At 43.5% G+C, this 13633-nt stretch overlaps 1 protein-coding gene and 2 long non-coding RNA genes across 5 annotated transcripts in view; 2 read left to right on the forward strand and 1 right to left on the reverse strand.

Annotated features, from left to right (window-relative positions):
- The first annotated feature begins 602 nt into the window (after positions 1 to 602).
- Positions 603 to 3101, forward strand: LOC145720634 (uncharacterized). Its single transcript, XR_014143753.1, has 2 exons — positions 603 to 702; positions 2792 to 3101. It is a non-coding gene; the product is annotated as an uncharacterized LOC145720634 (long non-coding RNA).
- Positions 699 to 6790, reverse strand: LOC145720633 (uncharacterized). Of its 2 annotated transcripts, none has more exons than XR_014143752.1 (3): positions 6368 to 6790; positions 2702 to 2801; positions 699 to 1751 (listed from the first exon to the last, which is right to left on the reverse strand). It is a non-coding gene; the product is annotated as an uncharacterized LOC145720633 (long non-coding RNA). The 2 variants fall into 2 exon arrangements; XR_014143751.1 differs by having other exon boundaries at positions 6306 to 6790.
- A 53-nt stretch (positions 6791 to 6843) lies between these two features.
- The window catches only part of RCBTB1 (RCC1 and BTB domain containing protein 1), a 50346-nt gene continuing 43556 nt past the window's right edge, over positions 6844 to 13633 (forward strand). For both annotated transcript variants that reach the window (XM_031032075.2, XM_031032077.2), the window contains exon 1: positions 6844 to 6975. The gene's annotated coding sequence lies outside the window, so the exon portion shown is untranslated. The remainder of the gene's footprint in view (positions 6976 to 13633) is intronic.

The following is a 13633-nucleotide window of genomic DNA, read 5'->3' on the forward strand; positions in this document are numbered from 1 at the left end:
GTTTAAATGCCACCTCCTCTCCAAGTACAACTTCCATGTTATTTGCTATCACTGCATCTTGTTTATTTCCTTCAGAGTACAAATAACAAACGCATTCACCTATTTGTCTTCTCCTCCACACTGTCATTGTACAAGGGAGACTGTCACATACAAGTCGACTCTGAGATGGAGATTAGCATGTAGGAAGTTATTAGGGAGTACTCTATCAACCCCTGTTGAACAAAAGAAAGCAAGATGGAGCATCCATCAGGCAGTGGACCCCAGAAAGGGGCCTGACTTTGGGCAAAACAATTCTCTTCAGCCGAAGCACTTCCTCAGAGGGCTGACAACTCTGGTCTGGACAGGGCAGTAGAGTACCCAGATGGTCCATGCCTTGTGCAGATGTGTTTTCCTCACATGAGTTCTGGATGTAGCTTCTTGCAGAACTCTGGGTGGGCCTGTTCCCTGGAAGGAAGGTTAGTAGCGTGAACTACATCCCCCTGCTGTTGTAGCTGGCATTAGGCTGCAACCAATACTCATCCTCTCTCTCTTCTGTGGTCCATTCTAGATTCTCTTCACTGTTGATTAGCACCTCTGAAGGTTTAGGTGACTTACCTCGTGGAGTGACAGATTCTTAAAACTGGTGAGTTCCAGTTCCTGTTTATCATGTCCTTCTCGGGCTGCCCCTGCTGCTCTTGTCCATTTGCCATCAAAATTGCACAAGTACTAAAAGATGTCCTAGTTGAATACCGGGATGCCAAACATATGCCTCCCTGTCTCCACTGTGTAATCGTAACTCTACTGTCTCTTGATAATAAGAGTCAACTACCCCCATGAGGATCTTTGTCTTGCCTGCTGGTCTTTGGCATGAAGGGCCCAAAATGCTGGGTGGTGGTATAGTTTAAAGTTCATTGAAGACTCTTGCTGTTCCTGGTAGAAATGTTTCCCCTTTGGAAACTAAGACCTTTAAACCTGTGGTTACGCTTGTGAGGATGAAAAACAGAAATTCCCCAAGTGGGTCATTGGGATTGATGGTACATAGGGATGCTCCTGCTTCCACACCTTTGATCACACTTCCAGGTATTCTCCTTTGGGGGATACAGCATCATACAATGGTGATTGATTCAGAGCATGACTGCGTCCTGGAGAGTAGCACTTTATCCTCACAGGTATCATCTCCAAGCTGGTACTTCAGCCAATCTTTCTGGGCTGTATGCCATGTGACGGGTCCAAAGTCGATTCCATGATCATATGCCCACTGCTACATCCCTCTGCTATGTAATGGGTTCCTTGATTGGATACAATGATATATGGGATGCCATAATGATGGATCAAATACAATATAAGCCCTTGGACAGTCATGTTGGCTGAGGCTCAGCAGGCAGGAAAGGCAAACCCATAGAATATGAGTCTATTCATGTTGAAATGAGTGACTGCCTTATCCAGGGTGGGAGGAGTCCAATATGGTTGCCTTTTCACCAAGGAGCTCTTTGGTATCTTCAAGGGATAGTGCAGTACTGAGTCTCAGCAATGATTCCTGTTGCCGGCAGGTTGATCATGTGGCCACGGGAATAGTTAAATTAATGTTGGTGAGTGGGAGATCATGCTTGTGGGCCCATGTATAGCTTTCCTCCTTGTTACCATGTCTTTTCTGTTCATGAATCCACTGTGCCAGAACTGGGGTGGCTGATGGAAAAGCTGTTTGGCACTAACTCGCTGAGTCATTCTACTTGGGTGTTTAATGCCTCTTCAATGGTAGACGCTCTCAGAATCTGTGGAGGAAAGGGATGGAAGCAAGATTGGGCAGAAAGAAAATAGGCTTCAGTACGGTCACAACCAGGGCTCAGCCAACCCTGTGGGAAGTTCTGAAGCTGGGATGATTCTTTAGAATTGTCCCTTACGGAGGTAAGGGAGTCTGGTCTTAACAATCCCACATTGATCAGTCATTTCTTGCAAGCTGCTCCTGGAAGGGGCATGACCTTGGGTAAGGTAGCATTCTTTAGTTAAGAAAATGACTGAAGAGGTCAGTGCATCACCTTCTCAGAAGCTGGGAGAGTAAGTCCTTCAGTCTTAAAGGAGAGATAGACTGGAATAGCATAGCTTCTGTGAAAGAGACCATTACTATTTCTCACCAGTATATTTCACCCAAGCTTAATACAGTGCTTAGCACACAGTAGGCATTCAAAAGATCTTTTTGAGTAAATAAATTACTGAAATGTCCTGCTTTCTTAGTTTGGAGTATAAAGGTCAACATCTCATCCCACCTTCCAACATTTTACTATGAGAATTTCAAAATTTGAAGGAAAGTACAAAAACCATTTCCAGATTTAACATTTTGTTATATTTGCTCTCTCTTTTCATGGATAAATATGTGTACAGTATTAGTTTGGTTTTTTTGTTTGTTTGTTTGCTGAACCATTTGCAGACCTCATGACACTCTGTCCTTAAACACTCAGGTATGCATCTCCTAACAATAAGGACATTCTCAATATTACTATGATCATATCTGAATAAATAACAGAACAATTTAAAAGTCACCTAATATCTAATATCGGCACATATTAAATCTCTATGATTCTCCACAAAATATCTTTTACAGCTTCAAAAAATTTTTCAACCATGATTCCACCCAAGGTTCGTGTATTACATTTGAATACCATTTTTCTTTAGTATCTTTTAAACTGGGACAGTCCCCCTCCCCTTTTTCCCCAATAGACTTAACTTTTTGAAGAGACCAAGGCTAGGAGGGTTCTTGTACCCCATTCTGGATTTGTCTGATTGTTTACTCATAGCGTCCTTTTGTTTGTCCCAGGTAACGTCACCTGCAATATTCCAAACCAATGAAGCAAGCCCCATCTGAGAATATTCTTCCTACCCCCTATCAGCACCCTAGCATCATTCCAAGAAGTCATCAAGATACATACGAATACCCAGAGGATCAGTCCTGCTTCACAGTCAATTGAAGTCAAAACTCTAGCTCCCTGGAAGACAAAAGACCTCATAACTCCTACCAGAAGCTGGTGGCTTCCTAATGAACCATGTTGCTCCTGGTGTACTGCCATTGCTAAATGAAGGTGGTCCCAGCACCACTGCTGATGAATAAAGTAAATATGGCACTGTCAGTTCATGTGGTCAGTGCAGGGCTTCCATATTTAACAAGCTCTTTCATCTGACCAAGGACAAGGAAGCCACTCTAAACAGAGTGTATTGGGTCACCTTTATGCAGAAGGTGGTCCTGTGTAGGAGCAACATAGACACGATAAGTTCTGTGCTTCAGAGGGTCTCATGCCTGATCTAGGGAACAGAGTAGGTTTATCTCTTTATATCACCTGTTCAGCATAGCATCTGCCCTCAGTGCAGGGGAAGAAATCAACCAGCAGAGTACTTTACTACTTTAGCCAGCGCTAAGACACTTGTTTGCTTATTGATGTGTTCTTGGGGTGACGGAAAAAAGGAATTAGAATAAAAATTCTTTTCCAATTCTCCATTACCACTTCTCTCAATCTTCCCCCCTCCCTGTTTTATGTTTATTTATTCCAACTATAAGAGCAGAAATTATCCCCAAAGTAGTTTGAGGTTGTAAAACTAATTGTGACTGATCACGTTTACCCGTTCGGTTAAGCTAATTGGAAAATCAAGGGGCGCCTTGTTGAGTGTCCAACTCTTGATTTCGGCTCAGGTCATGATCTTGGGGTTGTGAGATGGAGCCCTTCATTGGGCTCCATGCTCAGCGGAAAGTCTGCTTGGGATTCTCTGTCTCTCCCCCTCTGTCTGCCCCTCCTTCCCCACCCCCACCCCCTGGCTCTCTCTCCCTCTCTCTCAAATAAATAAAAAAATCTTAAAAAAAAAAAAAAAAGAAAATCAAGGTGGAATCTCTTTCTAGGTAGATTCTATATTTTACTACATTTGTAAAATCCCAAGACTTACGCCATCCTCAATTCTCAAAAAAATAATTATATTGTTTTTGCGGCTTTCAGAACAGATGTCTGTGTGTTACAACTGTGTATTACATAAACAGGTAAGCAATCTTATATAGTGAAATAAATGTTTCCTATTTAGCCATTACAAGAGTTGCTGGTTTTATGGCTTCTTTTTTTTTTTTTTAAGATTTTATTTATTTACTGAGAGAGAGAGAGCATACATGAGCAGGGAGAAGGACAGAGACTCTCAAGCAGACTCCCCACTGAGCGTGGAGCCTGACACAGGGCTCAATTCCATGATCCTGAGATCATGACCTGAGCCAAGAGTCGGATGCTCAACTGACTGAGCCACCCAGGCACCCCTCATTAGGTTCTTGACAGATACTTTTTGCCAGCATAGTCATGTCTTAGCATGAACATTAAGGGGGATCCTCCCTTCCTGATGGAAGTAGAACCAAGTTTCTTCCTTAAAGTACTACTTATAAATTGAGTTACTTTGCCCAGTAGTTTAGAGTGCTCTAAAATAATCTTGTTTGGAACAAGTAATTTTGCTACTTTTAGATAACAATTACAGAGAGCTTTTGAAGCTGGAAAAAAAAAAAGGTAAAAAAATCACCTAGCACTAGTCTACAGGCCAATTTTAGGTTAAGAGGCTATGATTTGTCTGAGAGAAAGTTACTGAATCCAACAAATAACACTAATACTAATAAATATGTCAGTCTTAACAGCAATGTTAACCAATTAGGTTTCCTTTGTCCCAGAGTAACTGAGGTCACCAAGTCCAGCTATATAGGGTTACTCACTTTTCCTAAATAAATAATACTGTTTCATGCCTTCCTACCTTTAACATACTGTTCTCTCTTCTGGAAGGTCTTTCTCTCCCTTCCATCTAACTACTACGTGTCCTCCAAATTCATTTTCCCAGGAAGTTTTTTTCCTGGCCTTCTAATAGTGGTCCTTCCTTTGCGTTCACCTGGCACCCTGTATCATACTTTTCACACTGTACTGGAATAATGAAACAAACTACATATTCCTTGAGATCAGCAACCATGTCTTATCCAACCTTTTACCCTCAAAGATGTGCCAAGTATAGCATCTGGCACATGATAAGCAGTGAGTGCTCAGGAAATATTTGATGACTCAAACCCCAAACCTCAATATTTTTCTCAAACAAGTATGTTTTACAGAAGCTCTTTTGATCAGATGGTAGCGTAAAGAAACTGACATCAGTTTTTTTGTGTGTGGGTTTTTGTTTTGTTTTTTTTTTTTTTTTGAACAAAGTAGGCTCAAGAATTTTTAGTAAATTCACTAACTGCTACAACCTTGATGGTGCCACTTCATTCAGTGGATATGGAGGGTCTACCACATTGACCTTCATTCAGTGGATATTGTATTAAGCCCAGAAGTCCTGTTTCAAAGACTTCATAATCTAAGGAAGAAGATAGCAATAGACAATTTACCTCTTATGGGAAATGTACATTTCTAGGCAGAGTGAGACTTATGTATCAAAATATGTAGCTGCCAGGAAATTAGGAAGAAGTTACTGCAGACACTGTCTGAATGAATTTCAAATGCTGAAGCTGTTGAATCAGGGAGGAGGAGGCAGAGAAGGAACACAGGAGTAGGTGGTATTTGATCTGGATTTTGAAAGATGAGTAGGAGACTGATTAGTACCTTGGGGTGTTGTTAAAGATAACCAGAACTCCACAATAGTTAAAGCAGTAAACAGATTTTATTCAGAACTATTGGCAATAGGAGAAAAGAGACCTCAGTATACAACTGGGCTTGATTGCACTATGGCAATAGTTTTTGAATAAAATCTGTTTTAATGCCTTAAGTACTGTCTGACTCTGGTTTTCTTTAAGAGGGAGAGGGTAGTGATTCCAGGGCATTTCAGAGAGTCGTGAAAGAATGAATGAATGCAAAGACAGGTAAAGCAACTTAGGGGAAAAGTTAGTAATCCAAAAAAAGCTGAGTAGTCAAGGAAAACAGGAATTCTCTGTAGCCAGAGCCTAAAGTACTGCTGAGGAAGTGCTGGAAGATGTGGAAAAGCAGCCTCCTTCCAGTAGATTGAGTTGTTTGGTGATACTTAGAAAATGTTTTTCTGTTTATTCATGGGAGTTCAAGCGGGAAAGGTTAAGTCTGAAAAAGATTGCTGAGAAAGTTATGCCAAGAAGTTTGGACTTTATTCTGTAGCCTGTGAAGCGAACTGGAGTTTTCAAAGGCTGTACAATACTTTATAAAGATGATTGTGGTCTCAACAGATGACAAGCTAGAGCAGCACAAAGCAACCCCGGCCCCAGTTTACTCATTCATAAGAAGAAAAGGGTTGGGTCATTTGCTGTCTTAGGTCCCTTACAATCCTGGGGGCATGCTTCCGAGGTACGTCTGCCTTCCTTTCATCACCTGGGCCCTATGCCTCACTCCCTCCTTCCTTCGGATCAGGATCCAGTTGCCACCTTCCCTACCTTCCCGCCTAGCGCAGCTGCTCTCGGACCGGTAGGAAATGGGGGGCGGGGAGAGACATCTCTGGAGTTCAACGAGTCCTCCTCCGAAACCCTCTGTCCTCCGCAGCACCACCTGGGTAGGCTAGAGGGAGCAGGACGCGCCACGGGGCAGGGAGAGGAGTGTGCAGTCGCTTTTCCGTCCTAGGTCCCCGCGGGAGGCTAGCCGGCCGTCCCCACGGCTAAACAAGCCATCGGGGAGGGCAGCAGGAGCCAGTCCCTCGAGCGTCCCTGGCTCCCTGAGACAAAAGCCTGCGAGTCTCGGCGGTCACCGAGCTCCACCGAGACTCTCCTCGGAGACCCCCGCCCTAGAGCCCCAAAACGCCCACTCCCGGACACCGCCAGGTGGGAAGCTAAGCCCGGAGGCCGCCCGGCGCGCGCGGCGTCGGCGTCACGTGAGGCGGCCCGGCCACGTGACCCGGCGGCCCGGCCCCTGGCGCCCGCCCCCCGCTCCTCCCCTTCGCCGGGCGTCCGGGCCGCTGCTCCCAGGGGGTTCTCCGGCCCGCCGAGCTTCCGAGATCCCCGCGGCTGGGCCCGGCCGGACGGCGTGAGACAGCGGCTTGGCGTCCCAGGTAGCTGGTGGGGCGCGGGCCCGAGTTCACGGGGGCCGCTTCCGCCCCTGCTCTTCTCCTTGCTCATGTTCCCCGCGGGCCGGGCTGGCGCGTCCCGTTCTCCTGCCCGCTCCCTCCCTCCGGCTGCGGGCCTCGGCCCCCCGGCCCCCTGGCCCCCGGCCGCGGGTCCGCGGGGCGCTGCGTCCCGGCGGATGTCTGCGACGCCAGCACGGCACCATTAGCACCTCTGCTGGCGTTTCTTCCGAGGGGGAGAGAAAGGGTGGGGGGAGGCTAGCGAAAGTTTTCCCGGCTCCCTCTCTTTTTTGAGCTGTTTGGACGCAGCTTTGCTCCCAGCTGAAGCCTGTTACCACTCTCGGCGCTGTTCTGCGGAGAAGAGACCTCCCCTCCGACTCTCCTCCCCATCCTCACTCGGCCCTTGCCAAGATCTTAGCATCTCCTCCTTCACCTCCGGAGGGTAGTGGTGTCACAAACCATATTCTCCACTGTTTCCCTTTCCTCCACAACACGGCTTCCGCAAAGGGGCATTCACTTAGGGACCTTTATCCAGGAGTGCGGCGAACTGAGTGAAATATTTCTCTTGTCCTCCCTCGGGTATACTACCTACTCTATTTTATAGGAGGTGACCATCGAGCCATGCTCTGTTCTCTCGTAAGTGGCTTTTTGTGTATTTGTTTGCATGCGAGACATTCCGATGTCATCTTTGCAGCTGGGGATTACAATTTTATAAAGCAGTATTATAATATTGCTTAAAAATTCAGATTCCAAGTCTTATTTGACTTTGGCCTATTTTGGGGGGGATTATAGTTATTGGGGGCAAAAACTGAGTTTCTGAGACTGTTGTGCATTGTGGAATAGTAACATCAAAACATCACGGTATATCATGCTGAAAGGAATGGATAAATGAGCTAACCCTGAGGGCAGTTTATAGTGTGCTTTAAACTTTAGAGAGTATCCATTTGAAGTGAGCACTGGGTGAATTTCACCTCTCTGAAGTGCTTTCAGGGTTGAGTAGGTAACTGTGTATTTCCATTCTATTAATATAGCAGTTAATCTGTGAGATGGGTATCTTTTAATACATTGTGTGAATACCAGTCTATTTATTAAGTACTTCTGGACAGGTCCTATTGTTTCTTCCCTCTAGAAGAAGAGGAAGGATATTAATCATTAAAGAGATTTCTTCTACAGTGATTTTTATGGGTGTGATCCAAATGATCAAATTCTGGGAACTTCAGAAAGCAAATAGCCTTAAAAAGCTATCTAGTTTGTAGCTTAAAAAAATTCTTTACAGTTTTTAAAAATGAAGAGTGCCTACGTGTTCTAGCAAGAGCTTTGGCTTCATCTTAATCAGCAGCTCAAGCTGGGAAGTCGACAGTGTCCTCCTTTATTTGAAAGTCACTGTGGGGAAGGTGAAACTGAAAGGAAATCAAAGACCATTATTATTATTCTATTTTTTCTGTGTGTACTACATTAAACAGTAATTCATGCATCATAAACAAGGTGGGGACGCTCAAGGATTCTAGAGTACAGCCAGGGCATTAGGACACATTTTTAAGATATTCTGTGGTTTAAAAAAAAATCTAAAAATGTTACATATTGTGTACATGTTGAGGAATGCACAGGAGGCATATGATAAATGTTGTTTGAGTTTAACCAGAATAGACTTCATAGAGGAGGTCAGTTAATCAAGTGATTAATCAAGTGATTAAATCAATTATGTATTTGAGCCATAACATGGACTTAATTTTTTAAAATTTCTAAGTACATTAAGTCCACAATATAGACTTTTTTTTTTTAATTTTGCAAGGAAGCAATGAAATTTAGAATCTACAGAAGCATAGGGCGCCTGGGTGGCTCAGTCGTTAGGCGTCTGCCTTTGGCTCAGGTCATGATCCCAGGGTCCTGGGATCGAGTCCCGCATCGGGCTCCCTGCTTGGCAAGAAGCCTGCTTCTCCCTCTCACATTCCCCCTGCTTGTGTTCCTGCTCTTGCTGTCTCTCTCTCTGTCAAATAAATAAATAAAATCTTTAAAAAAAAAAAAAAAAAGAAACTACAGAAGCATAAAAAAGAATATATCACCTATAATTATACCATCTGAAGATAACAGCAGTTAATATTTTGGGGCATACATCCTTTTTACTATACAAATTTACTGGGTTGCTGTGTTCAGATAGATAATAAGAGCTACTGTGATATACAAATCTAGTTCATACCTGGGTCTAGGAGAGTCAATAGCAAAGGTTTGAGTATTGAGGAACTTAGCCAGATCTATATAATTTTGAGTTTAGATGGAGTTTTTTTTTTAGTATTAGATTTTAATAAATGAGATCATACTCATGCATACCTAAGAAATCGTAAAGTGTGAAAGGACTTTAGGAGGTAATGAATTTCAGTTGGGAAAGACTATACTCAGGCCATTCCCGAAAGATAGTATCTATACTTCCCACAACCCCAGAAAAGAAGATTCCATGGCTTTCCTGAGATTAGCATTCCACAGGGGCAAAAGAGTGTGTTTGCTGAGATGTTCTTTTCGATGCTTAAGAAAAAGTTTTAGTTTTGGAGATGGACCAAGTCTGTCGGGTTCTAGTGCTTCAGTCATGAGCTCAACCAGTATAGTGGAAACATCTAGTAATATTGTTGACAGCTGTGGTGAAGTGTTTCCGAGATTACTGCCAGCAATTCTTCCCATCCCTATGTTGACTGCACTACTTCCCATTAAGAGATGGAGTCTCTCTCTGCTCCGTTTGAATCTCAGAGAAGGAGAGACCACCTGCAGTGGCTGCGCTATGTGAGGCCCGTGTCAGCCTTTACTTAAGCTCCCAGTGCCCATGACCTCACGAGTACCTCACAGAATTGAAAGAAATAACAAACAGCTCTTGTTTTAAGCCACTGAGTTTTGGGATGGTATGTTACTTAGCAAAAGATGACTGAAACAACAACATAGCACCTTGTGTCATATAATCCTTGGTGTAAATCTGGTTCACATATATGTCAGTCCCAAGATGTGATCCCTGAGCACAAAACTGAGATCAGGATATGCAGTGGTGTGCCTTAGTGATAAATCTCTAAATTATTAAATCTTTACTTCATATTACATAAGGATGTACTTACTGAATAAATTTAACTGCTGTGACAGTATCTTGTACTCTACGAGGTAACTGGTTACGTCAAAAATCAGTGAACATGTTTTAAAGGAATTACCCATTATTGAGGTGAATGGATATGTGGTGTTTTCTTGCAGTTTGCCGTTTGATGAATTTAGTACCATGATTGTAGTTGTAAATACTTAAAGTACAGATGTAAGATCTGCTGCAGTGAACACGTGTTTGAGAGGTGCTTTGTTCTCAAGGGTCAAGAAGAGTGAATCTTAGGCAAACTGTCATTTCAAATGTGTATATTACAGGACTTTCAGCAAGCAGATGATCTATTGTTCAGGAGCACTTGTCTCATTATGTTTAAACGAGCAACTTCCCATTCCAAGTCCGGTTAGATCAGTTTAAGGGGAACAAACCACTTCACGGGAGAAGAAAAACTCACAGGAGCTCAGATGGGTACTTCTACAGACTTAAGGTTTCCAACTTCCCCTGGGCTCTGTCTTAGCACCTCTATAGGTTCCTCTGGTCAGTCCTCTTTTCTCACAGGGAGAAAAAGGTGACCTCAAAAGAGAATGGCCCCAAATGCAAATCAAACCCACAGTGAGATACTACTTCACACCCACTAGGTTGGCAATGATAAAAAAGACAATAATAAGTGTTGGTGAGGATATGGGGAGGTTGGAACCCTCATAAATTGCTGGTGGAAGTGAAAAATGTAGAGGGAGGGGTAGAGAAAGAGAAGAGAAAGAAATAGCTTCCAACTTCTGGTGCCCCAACCTTGAAACTCACTTCTATCCATATCTATCCTTTCCTCTTGTGTTTTCACAGAAGACTCTCCCCCTTTCTACAGCTTATCTTGTACCTCTGCTTCAGATTCCACTTCTGTTACTTTCTCAGAAACCTTATTTAGTTGTTATGTCCTGTCCTTATCTTTCTCTCTACGGGCTCCTTCCCATTAACATATAAACATTTTTCAGTCTCTGGGGGCACCTGGCTGGCTCAGTCGGAAGAGCATGTGACTCTTGGTCTCGGGGTTGTGAGTTCGAGCCCCACGTTGGGTGTAGAAATTACTTGAAAATAAAATCATTAAAAATATTTTTTTTAAGTCTCTCACATGTTTAAAACAAAGAGATCATCCAAAATATGTCCTTCAAGCTATTTCTCTTTTCCTCACAAACTTCGTGTCGTGAACATGTGTTGTTTATATTGTTTCCTCCTCTTCACCTTTCACATGCTCCTCAACCTGGTGCAATTTGGCCTTGTCCACCCACAACTTCAACAAAATTCTTCTTGTGGAAGTCACCAGTGATTCTTGTTAAATCCAGTGGATCTTTCTTTGTCCTTACCTAGTTTGGTCTCAGCAGCATTAGACCCTGACACTACCTTCTTTGTGTGATATTCATGTCCCTAGGCTTCTATGACACCGTTTTCTCCTGGTTTTCTTCCTACTGTGCCTGTTCCTTCACAGACCAGACTCTTCTGCAGGGTATTCCTTGTCTCTCTGCTATTGGACTTTCTTAGAGTTCTTTCCAAGATCCTGTTCTCTCCTTGCTCCATACGCTTTTCCCTCGGTGATCTCGTGCCAAATTTCCAAATATCCAATCCAGATCTTTCTTGATCTTCAGATTTATAAATCTACCTATTGGACATATCCACTTTGATATCCCATAGGTAGCTAAACGTAAAATGTCCAGGGTAGAATTCCTCATCCTCCCCCGAAATTGGCTGTATTCTCTGTCCTAGTGAGTGGCACTCCGTTCACTCAGTTACTTCAGCTGAATAGCTGGATATAACCCTTGGCTCCCTCTTTCCCTTATTCAGCTCCTTTCCTCCCAGTCAGTTACAGAATCCACTCGAGTCTGTCTCCTGTCCAGGTTTCTTCATTTCCTTGGTACAGGCTCTTTTCTTTCCTGCCTTACCGCAGCCACCTTAGGCTCCCTCTGAGTTCTTTTTCTTCATCCCCATCTGCTCTCTACGTTCAGCCAAAGTAATCTTTAACAGACCTACATCTGATCACACCACTTCCCTGCTTACGGTCTTTCAGTGATTAAATGTTTCTCTTAGGATAAAGGCTAAGGTTTCTGCTGCAGCCAGGCTAAATTTCTTTCAGTTCTTGCACCTGGTGTGTGCATAGTCACTGTTCCCTGCCTGTCTTCTCAGGGAGTTGACCCTCCCCGATTCTGGTCTTCCCATGGCATTCACACCTCCCCATCAGAGCCGTGGCCACTCTGGGGAACATCTGTTTAAGTGCCTAGGCCCCTCTGACACCATGTAAGTTCCGCTAGGGGCAGGGGAGGGGGTTACGGTGTTGGCTTTGTGTCCTTTTTACCTAGAGGACATCCAGTAAACGTTTATCAAGTGAATACAGTATGGTTATGCCTGTCTACTGCTGGAATTTTAATTTGGCTTTAGGCCATCGCAGAGTATGGTTGATACTTCATTTATTTATTCATTTATATTTTTTAAAGATTTTATTTATTTGAGAGAGAGAGCATGAGTGGGGTGAGGGGCTGAGGGAGAGGGAGAAGCAGGCTCCCCACTTAGCGGGGAGCCCGATGTGGGGCTCCATCCCAGGGCCCTGGGATCATGACCTGAGCCGAAGGCAGACGCTTAATCTACTGAGCCACCCAGCCACCCTGGTTGATACTTTTAATACTTTTAGAGACTAGTAGATGAAATCACTTTAGAGCTTTTCACATAGGAAAGGTTCATGATACCATAAATGGATTTGAGCTTGGAGCCCTCTATTCCAGCCTTGAACACATTAGAAAAATAAAATCAGGTATTACTGTGCTCTATCCATTTCTTTAGCCTTATGACCCATCTATTTTTATGTGATCTGTTTTACAAAGCTTTGTCTGTTTGGTGCAATGAACAAAACTATAGAAATTATTTCAAGTCATGAAAGTTTCTTTTCTGGTTTCCTTTTAAAAATAGAAGTATCTCATAAAAGCAATACTTCTATGAAATTACAGTCAGCTTCACAACCCTGGATATCTTTTTTTTTTCCCCTGCTAATACTGTTGCCACTTGGGTTGTTTGCTTTTCTAACCAGAGCACATGGCTTCAGTTGAATTATTTCTTCACTTACAATGAGCTGTCAGATTCCCTATGTCTTAGAATTGCCTAAAGCTTCTGTGCAATGAAATGAGAGTGGCCCTTTGGATGATGGGGATAAAGAATTGCTTCCAGAGGCCATAATTGCAAATTGTGTTTCAAGTAAAGTAACTTACTGGCAGTTGGGAAGTGACAGATGTCCTCTCAAGTGAGTAACAAATTTGAACAAAACTGATGAGGCAGAGGGTAGTCACTATGTTAGGAAATTCTACAAATGTCAGTTTTTATTTATTTATTTATTTATTTATTTTAAGATTTTATTTATTTATTTGAGACAGAGAGAATGAGAGACAGAGAGCATGAGAGGGAGGAGGGTCAGAGGGAGAAGCAGACTCCCTGCCAAGCAGGGAGCCCGATGCGGGACTCGATCGCGGGACTCGATCCCGGGACTCCAGGATCATGACCTGAGCCGAAGGCAGTCGCTTAACCAACTGAGCCACCCAGGCGCCC

Source organism: Leptonychotes weddellii, chromosome 3, assembly GCF_054177405.1.
Source record: "Leptonychotes weddellii isolate Sample4059 chromosome 3, ASM5417740v2, whole genome shotgun sequence".
Lineage (NCBI taxonomy): Eukaryota > Metazoa > Chordata > Mammalia > Carnivora > Phocidae > Leptonychotes > Leptonychotes weddellii.